The sequence below is a fragment of the Cebus imitator genome, unplaced genomic scaffold, assembly GCF_001604975.1.
Source record: "Cebus imitator isolate Cc_AM_T3 unplaced genomic scaffold, Cebus_imitator-1.0 Scaffold398, whole genome shotgun sequence".
Classification (NCBI taxonomy): Eukaryota; Metazoa; Chordata; class Mammalia; order Primates; family Cebidae; genus Cebus; species Cebus imitator.
Genome location: NW_016107713.1, coordinates 922,640 through 933,996, shown reverse-complemented (window position 1 = coordinate 933,996; position 11,357 = coordinate 922,640). Strand labels below are relative to the sequence as shown.

General features: G+C 33.7%; 1 protein-coding gene across 7 annotated transcripts in view; it reads left to right on the top strand.

The window, feature by feature from the left end:
- Positions 1–11,357, top strand: part of EPHA5 (EPH receptor A5) — a 349,250-nt gene that overhangs the window by 58,112 nt on the left and 279,781 nt on the right. The window lies entirely within an intron of this gene.

The window sequence follows — 11,357 nt, the reverse complement described above, 5'->3', positions numbered from 1 at the left end:
TTTTTTTTTTTTTTTTTTTAATGGCTGTGTAGTAGTATTCCATGGTATATATTTACCACATCTTTTTGTCCAATTCACTGTTGATGGGCATCATGGTTGATTCCCTGTCTTTGCTGTTCGGAATAGTGCTGCAATGAACATATGAGTGCATATGTCTTTTTGAATGCCTTATTTTAAAACTTGAAGTGTTTGTGATGTCTTCAATAATTTTATATGAAGTGAAACTATTTAATATATCTCTTATTAAAAGCATAACAATAAATACATCAGTCCTTAATATATCAGTCCCTATATATATTCTTTATTTGCATATTATGTTCATCACATTTAACTAAGAAATAACTTTTCTTTATTGAATCATAAGCTGTTCTAGTTGTGTATATTTTATCTGATATACAACTTTTGATTTTTTCAACCTTCAATTTATTGCTTCACTTGGATAATTGTTAAAGGAATTGGTGAAGAAAGGATTCATAATTTTTGAAAAAAAAATACAATAAGAATATTGAATGAGAGGAGAGAGATCCAAGATGGCTGACTAGCAGCAGCTCAGGGTTGCAGCTCCCAGTGAAGGAGCAGGGAGTGAGTGGATGCCAGACTTCCAGACGAAATTTTGTTGCCTATGGACCAGGAGATTCCCAGTGGAGGAGCCCCATGGGTCTCCAGCGCGACTCTTTTGGCCAGCATGGCTGTTTTGCCGGCCTCCCACCGCAGCGGTTCTCAGTGCGGACTATGTGGGACTGGGTGCCCTTTTAGTGGCGTTTGGAACTCCAGGAAGGCAGAGTCGCCCATTCAGCTGATTGAAAAGGGGAATGAAGCCAGGAGCAAGACTGGGAGATTCCCAGGCAGAAAAACCCCACGAATCTCAGTGCCACTGTTTCAGTTGGCATGGTCACTGCACAGGAAATTGCATAGATCCTGGTGCCTTTTCGGTGGGCGACTGGGGCACCTGGGAGATAACTGACCGTTCAATTAGGAAAAGAAAAAAAAGGGGGCTCCGAGGTGGGGAGCCAGGTGATGGGGCTCGGCTGGCCCCACCCCAGCAAAAAAACAGTAATTGGAAATGCTGATGGTTGAGAGTTTCCCAGCAAGCACAGCTGAACCCCAGAAGGTCCAGCTCTGTGGGAGAGGGGCGTCTGCCAAAGGAAAACAAAGAAACAGAAATAACGTCACCACCAACGAGCTGGACGTCCACTCAGAGACCCAATCTGAAAGTCAGCAATTAGAAAGACGACAGGTGGATAAATCCACAAAGATGGGAATAAACCAGCACAAAAAGGCTGAAAACATCCGAAATCAGAATGCCTCACCTCCTTCAGGGGATCACAGCTCCTCATCAGCAAGGGAACAAGGTCTGATGGAGAATGAGTGTGATGAATTGTCAGAATCAGGCTTCAGAAGGTGAATAATAAGAAACTTCTGTGAGCTAAAAGAACATGTTCTAACCCAATGCAAAGAAACTAAGAACCTTGAAAAAAGGTTTGACGAAATGCTAACGAGAATAGACAATTTAGAGAGGAATATAAGTGAATTAATGGAGCTGAAAAACAACACGAGAGCTTCGCAAAGTATGCACAAGTTTTAACAGCCGAATTGATCAAGCAGAAGAAAAGATATCAGAGGTCGAAGACCAACTTAATGAAATAAAACAAGAAGACAAGATTAGAGAAAAAAGGATAAAAAAGAACGAGCAAAGTTTCCAAGAAATATGGGACTATGTGAAAAGACCTAATCTACGTTTGATAGGTGTACCTGAATGTGATGGGGAGAAATAATCCAAGCTGGAAAATATTCTTCAGGATATTATCCAGGAAAACTTTCCCAACCTAGCAAGGAAGGACAATATTCAACTCCTGGAAATACAGAGAACACCACAAAGATATTCCTCAAGAAGAGCAACCCCAAGGCACATAATCCTCAGATTCGCCAGGGTTGAAATGAAGGAGAAAATACTAAGGGCAGCCAGAGAGAAAGGTCAGGTTACCCACAAAGGGAAGCCTATCGGACTCACAGCAGATCTCTCAGCAGAAACCCTACAAGCCAGAAGAGAGCGGGGGCCAATATTCAACACCCTTAAAGAAAAGAACTTTCAACCCAGAATTTCATATCCAGCCAAACTAAGCTTCATAAGTGAGGGAAAAATAAAATCTTTGGTGAACAAGCAAGTACTCAGACATTTCATCACCACCAGGCCTGCTTTACAAGAGTTTCTGAAAGAAGCACCACACATAGAAAGGAACAACTATTATCAGCCATTCCAAAAATATACCAAAAGCTAAAGAGCATCAACATAATGAAGAATCTACATCAACTAATGGGCAAAACAGCCAGCTAGCATCAAATGGCAGTATTAAACTCACATATATTATTATTAATCCTAAATTTAAATCGACTAAATGCCCCAATCAAAAGACACAGACAGGCAAATAGGATAAAAAGCCAAAACCCATTGGTATGCTGCATCCAGACCCACCTCACATGCAATGATACACAAAGACTCAAAACAAAGGGATGGTGGAAGATTTACCAACCAAATGGAGAGCAAAAAATAAAAATAAAAAGCAGGAGTTGCAATTCTTGCCTCTGATAAAATAGACTTTAAAGCAACAAAGATCAAAAGATAGAAAGAAGGACATTACATAATGGTAAAAGGATCAATGCAACAAGAAGAGCTAACGATCCTAAATATATACACACCCGATACAGGAACACCCAGATACATAAGGCAAGTTCTTAATGACTTATAAAGAGACTTAGACTCCCACACAATAATAGTGGGAGACTTTAACATCACATTGTCAATAATAGACAGATCAACGAGACAGAAAATTAACAAGGATACCCAGGACTTGAACTCAGACCCGGAACAAGTAAACTTAATAAACATTTATAGAACTCTCCACCGCAAATCCACAAAACATACATTCAAGTTTTGAACAAGTAAACTTAATAAACATTTATAGAACCCTCCACCGCAAATCCACAAAACATACATTCTTATCAGTACCACATCACACCTACTCTAAAAGTGACTACTTAATTGGAAGTAAATCACTCCTCAGTAATTGCACAGCATTTCACAGATTTAAATGAAATATTGGTTGGCTGCTTGTTTGTTATTTTCTTCCCTTATTCCTTCCTGTCTCCATTGTTAAGCACAATTATTGGCATAAAAGAGGCTTTCAATACCCATTTTTAGACTGCATTCTAGTGTGGGCAATAAAGCAAGACTCCCGTTCTCTCTCCCTCTTTCTCTTCCTCTTTCTTTCTTTCATTCTTTTTTTTCTTTCTTTCTATTTTTCTTTTTTTATTTCTTTTTCTTTTTTTCTCTCTCTTTTTTTTTTAAAGAAATACTCAGGCAAAAAAAATATATTTGTGGTCAGCTTTGATCCTTCGTACCTATATTTTTCTTTTTGACACATCCTCCCTTATATTATGCAAATTGTTTAGCCACCAGGAAAAAAAAAAAGAATATTGAATGAAAAAAAAATGAATTTCTTACCCCAGGATTAAAAAAAAATCTAGCTTGCCATTCACATTTACTGTCAAAAATAGATGTTCAATTGTCTGCGAATTTTGCTGCAAAAAGATTAATATTAACTTGAAAATTTTAATCTTTCTCAAGTGATTTCATTTGTATCATGAATTGAATTTGAGCTCATAAATATTTGCACTATTCCACAGGCAATAAAGTAATCAACTTCAGTTTTATTTCATACATAGAAAATTAATAGAGTTGTTTCTAGCAATACTGCTACATAACACTTCTGAATTTTAAAGATGTTCTGAACAACTCAGACTCTTACTTGATGCAAGTCTTTCTTTCCCACTAACATATTATTGAGGAAATATAACAAGGTTTTGATTCAAATGATTTTTGCTGAAAGTTGATACATTTTGTCATATTTATTTTAATGAGGAATCATAGCTATTAGAGAAATTGAATTTCTTACACAGAAATTCTGTGCTACATGTTTTATTTTTTTTTCTTTTTAAACCATTTTTTTCCTTGTGGTTTTGTATAAAAACAGAGATCCTTCTATTGCCCAATGGAATGCCCATTTGTTTCTTGATTCCAAAGTAAGGAAGCTGAACAAGGAAGATGGAAGCTGTAATTCTACAAAAGCACGTAGTTTGGTTTTGTCTTTTGAAAACATAAGTACCTAGTTCATTAGGTAATGAATCTTTTGTTCATTAGAATGACCTCATGTGGCCTCATAGTTTATGCAGAGTAATTTAACCCTTAAAAAAGGGAAAAACATTAATTATAATCATAGAGTTCTACCTGTAGGTATTAATTTGGCTCTAATCAGTATGCCAGTTGTTTGGGGACTCAGTTTACTCATCTGAAAAAGATGCAATTATATTCTGTATTATAATTATATCATGCATGCATTGTGTAACAGAAAAAATGATCTAAAATATGGCTGTATCATTCAACTGTTCTTCCAGGATTACCTTTAAATGAGCACACAATGTTTTTTAAAAGACTGTGACCCAAGATGAAGTTTGCACTTTAATTTGACTCTTTATTGCCTGAGCATTTGGGAAGACAGTGGCAAGAAAGTCTAGTTACTGATGTTTATACCTAACATGTACTTGTCTTAATAATACAGTGTTTCTTCCTGATGAGAATTGGCTTTCAGTTGACACATCAACAATAGTAATGGCAGACAAAAGAGCTTCCTTCCCAACAATAGTAGAATACCTCACTTTTTCTGCTATAATCTTTCTAAGTGACTTTCCTTTGAGGATTTTCTTGTCCACTTTCTCTTTAAAGAAATGTCCTGAATGAAATTTATTAAATAACGGCAGCATTAACAAAAAATGAACTCAATTTTAAATCTAACGAGAAGAAAAAAATATAATGGTTTTATGTAAGCATAGTCATTCTTATAAAATCTTATGGAGAAGATAAGTAATTATTTATCATACATCTGGGAAAAACAAAAACAATGAATTCATTCAGGTCCAGACTTTGTCCAAGTTTAGTCAATATAGCCAAATAGAAAAAGTGCATTAAGTAATGAAACTAAAAATCTTACATTAAAATGTAAATTAGTATAATAAATGAGGTACTAATAAAAACAAAAAAAATAAAAAATACTTCCGGGTTTGAAGTTTCTTATATTTTATATTGCATTTATCTAACTTTTGCAGTAGCAGAAAGCTTCCAGAAATTGTTCACTTTAGGTAAACATATTTTGAAGTAGCAGTTGGAGTGTGTTACCAGGCACTTTCTAAGATTATAAGGTGATACTGTTTTTTTTCTTCATATATATGTACATACACACACACATATATATATATATACATATATATGTACCTATATATACACACACATATATATGTGTATATATATATATATAAAACATATATATGTATATATACATATATATGTACCTATATATACACACACATATATATGTGTATATATATATATATAACATATATATGTATATATACATATATATGTTTTATATATATATATATATACACACACACACACACATACACACACACACATGCACATATACCTTAAGTTCTGAGATACATGTGCAGAACATGCAGGTTTCTTAACATCAGTATACAAGTGCCATGGTGGTTTGCTGCACTCATCAACCCCTCATCTACATTAGGTGTTTCTCCTAATGCTATCCCTCTGCTAGGCCATCACCCCCCAACAGGCCCCAGTGTGTGATGTTCACCTCCTTATGTCCATGTGTTCTTATTGTTCAACTCCCACTTATGAGTGAGAACGTGCGGTGTTTGGTTTTCTGTTCTTGTATTAGTTTGCTAAGAATGATGGTTAACGTCTTCATCCATGTCCCTGCAAAGGACATGAAATCATCCTTTTTTATGGCTGCATAGTATTTCATGCTGTATATGTGCCACATTTGCTTTATCTAGTCTATTATTGATGGGCATTTGGGTTGTTTCCATGTATTTGCTATTATGAACAGTGCTGCAATAAACACACATGTGTGTGTGCCTTTATAGTAGAATGATTTATAATCCTTTGAGTAATATAGCCAGTAATGGGATTGGTGGGTCACATGGTATTTCAGGTTCTAAATCCTTGAGGAATCATCACACTGTCTTCCACAATGGTTGAACTAACTTACACCCCCACTAACAGTGTAAAAATGTTCCTATTTCTCCACATTTCTAGCATCTGTTATTTCCTGACTTTTTAATGATCACCATGCTAAATGGCATGAGATTGTATCTCATTGTGGTTTTGATTTGCAGTTCTCTAATCACCAGTGATGATGAGCTTTTTTTTTTTCATATATTCATTGTCTGCATAAATGTCTTCTTGTGAGAAGTGTCAGTTCATATCCTTTGCCCACTTAAAAATGTTTTCTTTATTGTAAATTTAAGTTCTTTGTAGATTCTAGATATTAGCCCTTTGTCATATGTATAAATTGCAGAAATTTTCTCCCATTCTGTAGATTGCTTGTTCACTCTGATGATAGTTTCTTTTGCTGTGCTGAAACTCTTTGGTATCATTAGATTCCATTTGTCAATTTTGCCTTCAGATGCCATTGCTTTGGTGTTTAGTCATGAAGTCTTTGCCCATGCCTATTTCCTGAATGGGTATTGTGTAGGTTTTCTTCTAGGAATTTTATGGTTTTAGGTCTTACGTTTAAGTCTTTTCAGAAAAACATCAGTTAATTAGTGATTTGAAATCAGGATATCTTCAATAAAGTTAGCAAAACATAGTGTGTGAAACAAAACATACCACACACATATTTACAAACTGAAAATCAGAATAAATGATATCTAAAATATTTTAATGATTTAAAACCTATAACTTATTTAGTTTTGAGGCTCTTCAGAAGACATTATATTAAAAAGTTGTGATTCAAAGGATGATGAACAGCTATCCCTGTATTTAAAGACGTAGTTAGGTGATAAACAAGGTCTTCCTAGAAAGTTAAGCTTTGGTCATTTCAGAGTAAAGCTGCAGGCAGTTGATTTCTTGCCATAATTTTATGTCACTCTGCCAAAGAAATCTCTAACATTGTCCTAATATTATTTGACTGAAATATGAAATATGTCCATAGTTCCTTGAACTGATATGCTGTATTCTGGGTTTTTAATTTACACAGAATGCTGAAGAAGACTACTGAGTGACAAAAACTTTATTTTGAAAACATATTCTTGGAAATAAAGTAAGGTATCAGTTATAATTCGTAAAATGTAATACTAGTGAAAAATCATTCAACAGGTTAATATGCAAAACTAAACATAAAAATTGTATCAAAAATGAAAAGAAAATATATTTAAATAAATTATTAGTGTTTTTAATTAAAAATTACTGGACTAATTTTTTAAAACCTGCTTTTATAAACTTTTCTAATTGGATATTATAAAATTCTGATAATTGACAAAGAAGAAAATGTATTTTTGTCTTAAATATAGCACAATTATATAATTATTTATTTATTATGTTTGAATTATTTCAAATTAATGGGATCTCTGGAATAAGAAGTGCTATGTATATGTATGACATGAATTTATTCATTATAAAATATGTATCAAGTGCCCTACTCTGCTCCCTGTTTTATGGTAGACAATAAGAAAATCATGCATGCCTCTCCCTCATATTTGTGTTGAGTATTAAAATATATAGCAAAAGAAAAGAAGACATATTCCTGGCTACATTTTGTCTGAAAAAAATGTTGGATAGCAATTAATGCAATGAATAAAGGAATCCCATGCACAAATCCACACTATGAGGCAGAGACATGCTGAAAAGACAAAGGAAGCTATGGGCAGAGGAGATGCCCAGGTGGTCAGCTTGGTCTTGTGTAAACTTGAGTAAATCCTTTCTTTTGTCTGGTCTTCAACTTCCTATTTCTCATATGAACAATAGGACTGGCTCTTTTAAGGCCCTTTCTGATGTCTTTATTAAATATTAGATACCTAGGAGAGAAAGTTTTCGTTCTCATTATAGATTTGCATAGTTGATTTGCCAGAGATTGGATCTCAGTTTATATATCTAGATATTGTAAGAGCTGGGACTAAAACTAGGACTTCAGGCTTGTAGTTTTCTTCTGTTCAAGATCATTATAGTGGCATTGTTTTTAAATGTCTACTCTAGAGCTTCTTACCACTGTATCGTAGCCCCAATAGATGACCCTTGATATGGAATCAAGATAAATAGAAACATAATAATGACAAAAGAACCAGACAACGGACACCCTTAATAACTTGAAAGGTTAAAATTGACACTTTAGACATGATGCTGCCTACTGTGAATTTGGCCACATAATGCAAGGGAGATTTCTGGTCCAACCCATGTGTCATGAGTCAGTATTTTCAAGTTCTGCATGAAAAATGATGTATAGGCTGGGGGTCTGGAAATGAGATCAATGCCAACAAGGTAGGAGACAGCAAGTACTTGACACCAGAAGGCCAAGAGAGCAGTGAGAGGCAGAGGGGGAGAAACTAGTTCCTAATGGCTTGGATAGGAAAAACTGGTAACTCCATCATACACATGTTGTTATGAAAGTAAGTTCTTTCCTCCCCCTCCCCTTCTCTGATCAATGTGGCTGATGTGGGATGCTTGGTGGGCAGTGGGTTTAGAATGCAACTGACCTGAAATTTTCAAAGCCCTGAGGGAAAAAGAGTAAGCTCAAGAATCTGGGAGAGAAATCAAGCTAACCCAAGCTGTATAATCAGTTATTTATTCTTAACAGGGAAGAATGGGAAATAAGGAGGAAACAGAGAAAAGCATGGGCTCAAGGGATGGCACTGAATAATTGCTAGACCTAAAGAGTCGAGCTACAGCTATCATACTGCATTCAGCAATCCATGCTTCCAAAAAGTCCAGGCTCACCACTTCTCGTAATCAAAGGATCAGCAAATATTTTTATTAAATCATGAAGTCATGGAAAATCCAACAAAAATGAACAGAAAATATTGATTCCTATCTGTGCCTTGTATTAAATTACTGTAATATCCTGTACATGACATTTGTAAGTGTCTAGGAATACGTCTGTCACATTCTAGAGTTCTTGGTGAGTGTTACTTTCTCTTCATCCTCTTTTATTTTTTCATACCCAATTTTTGCTGAGGAAAGCAAGATACTCTCTTCATATTAAAAAGGAAAGGAAGCTTAGAAAAATTTGAAGTTTTATTTCAGATAGCCAGTCTTAAATAAAAATATTTCTGTCTATTTCTTTGTTTGTCTCAATGGCAGCAGATATTAGAGATGGATATATTACCCGTGTGATTCTCTGAATGGCTTATTGCCATAATTATTTAAATTAAAGTCATTATATTTGCTCACTAGAAATATAAATTGTGAGCCATCATTTATATTTTGGGTACTTGAAAAAAAATAAATAAAATCTCACCATGACAGTTTCTGAATTCAAAGAAAATTATAGTTTCCCTCTCCTTAATTGAGAATATTCAGAGAAGCAAGATGCTTATGCACATGCTTTGAAATTATCACCTGAAGTAGTAACTATTAAGCTGTCTTTTCAAGTGCTGCTTGGCTTGCATTTTTAATAATATTTGTGGTATCCTGGACTTTGTAAGACAAAGGCTGAATTGCTTGGCTTATGATCTTGAAAGATCCTGCTATTCTGCTTGCTTTTACTTGCTAACAGGATTTTGCTAGAATATATTGTCCAGAAATAGGTCTTCCCTAAGTGATTGGAGGCAAAAACATATATATATATATATATATATGTTTGTGTTTTATATTGAAAAATTATCTAAGACAAATATTTAAAACAGAAATAAGATAGCATTTTTATTTCCTTTTTATAAAGAGATTTTTCATATCTTCCCTTTTACTAATTCAAATAATATATATTTCATTAATCTTATTACAGTAAATTGATCAATCTTACCATTTTATTTGGTTCGTTGACATATTCTTTTGCATGAAATATTAATCATGATAATTGGCACCACTTATAAAGAGATTGATACCTAAATCACTTCGGAAAAAAATTGTAAGTAGTTTAATGATGGAGTGCTGAAATGGAAAGCTGGTTTAAAAAATCAGGAGCTAAGTAGAGTTTATATACATTTTGAGAAAGGACAAAAACAAGATTGAGTGAAATAACTGAGGCTTTAGGTAAAAACATAATATGAAAGTTGTTTGGCAAGATAAAATCTTGATGTCACTCTCTTGTGAATTTAAGGAGCTCAACAGTTTTACCTCATTAGCACCTTTGCTTATGTCTGCCTGATGGCAGCTAGACTTTCCAGAGGAGCCATCTGATGTATAAGATTTATTTGCATCCTTTGTGCCCCCGCATTTTTCACATCTTTGCCTTTAGAACAGAATCAAGAAATAATGCCATATTTAATCTCATGCCTAAAGAAATAAGTGTCTATGAAGTTTTTTATCTATAATAATGTCTGAAATCACACATTCTGGATTTTTTGAGAGTCAGTATGGTTTCATTTTTCTTTGTGTTTCAGTGTTATTTTAAAGATTTAAAACAAAATTATATATCTAGTTTTTACACACAGATTTTTTTAGATTTCAGAAATTCCTTAAATTATAATGACATCTTTATGAAGAATAAAAATTTGGCTCTGTACTGTTAAGGAAATAGTTATGTTACATTGAGATTCTCAAAACTGGAGTATTTTACTAGGAAACTGATAAGTTTAGACCTCTTCTTTGGCCAAATAATGTTTTGGAAGCTAAATAAATTGTACTTAATTTTTTTTTATTTTTATTTTTTTTTACATCCTGTATGTCTTCAGAACTTTTAAGGCCACTATGCATAAAATAATGCCTTGATAAGAAAGAATTAATGAGGTCCCAACATATCACAAGAAGTTAGTATTCAAAATGACAAGGCTATCCATATAACTAATCTGTAATTTTTAATCTCTCTTTCATAACTGTCTCCATGTTTATATATCTAGATAAATCTATGAATTAATATTTAGCTAGCCAATTTGTGAGAGTCCTCAATAGATGGGTTCAGTGAAATAAAGATCTATATTAATTTTAAACTAATGGATTTTCTTTCAACTTATATTACATTGATGTGTTATTTGTGACATGACAGAATTAATGACTGTGTTTATATGTTACATTTTTCTTCCTTTTTTTCTCAAATTTGTGGTCTTTTTTCCCCTCATTTCATTTTTTAATTGCATTTCTTTATTTCTCTTAAACTTTTTCTACCCTATTTATGTATATGCTTCACTTTATTCAAAATATACCTATTTTCCTTTTTCTGCTTTATTTTATTAACCTGACCCACATTTAAATTTCTTTTATTTTTTTTTCTCAGAAATGCATTTTTCCCCCTCTGCCCGGGACATATTCATATGTGTTTCTCTTTGAGTTATGTTGGAGATGAAGTATA